The following is a 2,893-nucleotide window of genomic DNA, read 5'->3' as shown; positions in this document are numbered from 1 at the left end:
ATATCTACTGATTTTTTGGTTTTAAATCTACTTGTTTGCTTATTAGTATAGTCACTCCAGCTGTCCAAAGTGACTGCTAATTGTATAATACCTCTTCTTTCATCCTTTTATTTCAACCAATTTGTATCTTTAAATGCACAGTGCGTCTACTTAGGTAGCATATTTGGATTTTTTTAGTGCAGTCTGTAATATGTGTCTTTTAATTAAATTATTTAATCCATTCATATTTGGTGGTTTTTCTCCTGTCTGCTTTTTTAAACTTTTATTTTAAGTTCAAGGGTACATATGCAGATTTTTTACACAGGTAAACTTGTGTCAGGTGAGTTTATTGTGCAGATTATTTTATCACCCAGGTATTAAGCCCTGTTTCATGGTTCACCTTCTCAGGCTTGTCATTAGCATTTCATATTTAGAATGAATTCAAATTTAGAAATAATCCCACCGCAGCATAATATTAATTAGGCAGTTTTTCCAAGTTTGAGATCATCATGCTAATCTAGTTGTGATGTTTTGAGGCTTCATAGTTTAAATCTATTATAAAATTATGAAATCTATAGATCAAGGTGGTGAAGAAAGGCTTCAGATAAGTTTTTTTTGCTGTAATAAATCCAATTAAGGAACAATTTCAGGAATTGTTGGAAAGTGAGTTATTCTGTAGCAACTATGCCTCATTTGCTATGCAGTATGATTAAAAAACAATCCATTTCGACTTCTGAACACTTGGTTTGGAACACTTGCTTGATGAATATTCACTTAAACACTTGGCTACAAGCTCTTGCCAGAAGGTTAAATCTCTACTATGGATCTTAGAATGTTTCTGAAGACATTCTATTCCTTCTGTTAACTGTACACAGTTCTGTGCTTGGATTTCCAGTGCAATGACAGACAATGCCAACATAGAAGGCTTTGCTTTAGAAAATATGATCCTGCAATGACATTCCTTGATCTGAGCTTTTAGTCTATCAAAATGAACACGATTTCCCCTTTCAAATGGCAAGTTCTCTTGAAGGAGTGAATCATACAGTTGCAGAAGTTGAAAGCTTTGACTTTCCAGCACACCTTTTCCAATATAATACTTTCCATTCTCAAGTCTGAAATTGTAAACCTGTATTGACTTATTTGGATCAAGTCAGATGCCGATGCAACATTTCTTTCCTCTTCTTTCTGATTTTACAGCCAGATAAAAGCAGGTCAGTCCAACACATCCAGTGTGCTTGGGCTGTGCCTTCATTTTAGACAGAAATCTGTCCAGTAAATTTACAGTTAGAGAAAATGTCTTTGTGTCAAAACCAAAGAACTGAGTTAGACTAAGATCTTTTACTTCCAAGTTCCTTAGTCTTTCAGTGATTCTAAGGCCATTATCGTGTGCTGACTCAATTAGTCTCAAGCTGCATACCTTTGGCTGACATCTAGACTCCTGCTCCAACATGGCATTCAGCTGCTGTAACAGTTTCTGAGGGTCAGTTTTTGTCAGTACCTCTATCATCTCGATAGCAACTGCGGCTCCTCAGTGGTAAACCATCCTTGCTGGGCCTGCTCACCTCACACAACAATATCAGATCCGAGAAGCTTAGGAAGAGAGGGGAATCGCAGGCAAGAGAAGAGAGGCACAGAGAGGGAGCCGTACTGGGTGGAGGTCTCCTCAAAGCCCCTGAGATTAATCTTCCCTCATCACGATCAGCTCAGAGGCCACACATCCATCTTTTAACAGCCCTATTGCTTATGAGGTAGGTGGCTATTCATCTCCATTTCACTGGTGTGGAAGCTGAGGTGTAGAAAGGTTAAGTAACTTGCCCAGCCTCACTTAATTCTGTAGCAGGTTAGCAGAGACTTGAATCTAGACTGAGTCCAGAGTGTCAGCTCTTACCCACCATGCTATGCTGACTCCCCGTTCTGACTTAGAGGTGTTTTCAAAATGTAACATCGATGTACATTGGTGTTTTCATTTATGTAGCTGCACATTAGTTATATGACAAATGTCTAGTGAAAATCTGTAGAAATATTCTTCCAGCTATTTATCACTGCATAACAAACTGCCCTCAAATACAGAACTTAGAACAACAAAAGCCATTTTATTATCTTTGTCGGACTACTTAGGCCTATCTGTATAATCTCACTATATAATCTTTTGTCCTGTGTATTTCATGTATACCCAAAAGAGAGAGTGGGGAGGGTAGTGGGTCTCAAAAGAGAGAGGAGAGAAGGTGGTGGTGGGGGGGGGAGAGAGAGAGATTGGAGAAACAGAGAGACAGATGGAGAGACGGGAGAGGGTGAGGAAGAGGGAGAGGGTGAGAAAGAAGAGGAAGGAGGAAGTATTACCATTTCATCAAGCCTCGGAAGTAAAGCTGCATCATTTCAATTGTGGTCTCATAAATGAGACAGCCACAAGGCTTGACAAAGTTCAAGGAAAGAGGACATGACTTGGTAGAAATATTGTAAAATTATTTGTAATCATGTGCCAAAATCATCACTAACTGTGGCACATATTTACCTGTGTAATAAACCTGCATATTCTTCACAGGTACCCCTGAACTTAAAAGTTAAAGGAAAATAAATGTAAAAAGTGTAGATTATAGGCAGTATCATTGAACATTCTTTATGTGACATTACTAAATAAAAAACAAGTTTCAAAAAACTAAGTGTAATCCTCTTCTTTGGAAATAAAATATGTGTAGATTTCTGTAAACCGAAAAAAATAATCAGAAAAAATACACAGTGTTCACAGAATTTCCAATTCTGGAAATTGTAGCTTTCACTCTATATATGTTATTGAGTAACCTTTTGCAACAATGTTTGCAGGTATTAATCCCAGTAAGCCCTCAGTATCTGTGGGGTCTGTTTTTGAAGTAGTCAGCAGTGGTCATTAAGCTACTGTAATAAAATATTGGCATTA

At 37.7% G+C, this 2,893-nt stretch overlaps 1 pseudogene; it reads right to left on the bottom strand.

Annotated features, from left to right (window-relative positions):
* Positions 1 to 612: 612 nt before the first annotated feature.
* Positions 613 to 1,486, bottom strand: LOC100386854 (cyclin-G1-like; annotated as a pseudogene).
* Between the last annotated feature and the right edge of the window lie 1,407 nt (positions 1,487 to 2,893).

The sequence above is a fragment of the Callithrix jacchus genome, chromosome 3, assembly GCF_049354715.1.
Source record: "Callithrix jacchus isolate 240 chromosome 3, calJac240_pri, whole genome shotgun sequence".
NCBI lineage: Eukaryota > Metazoa > Chordata > Mammalia > Primates > Cebidae > Callithrix > Callithrix jacchus.
This window is presented reverse-complemented; position numbering and strand designations above follow the sequence as displayed.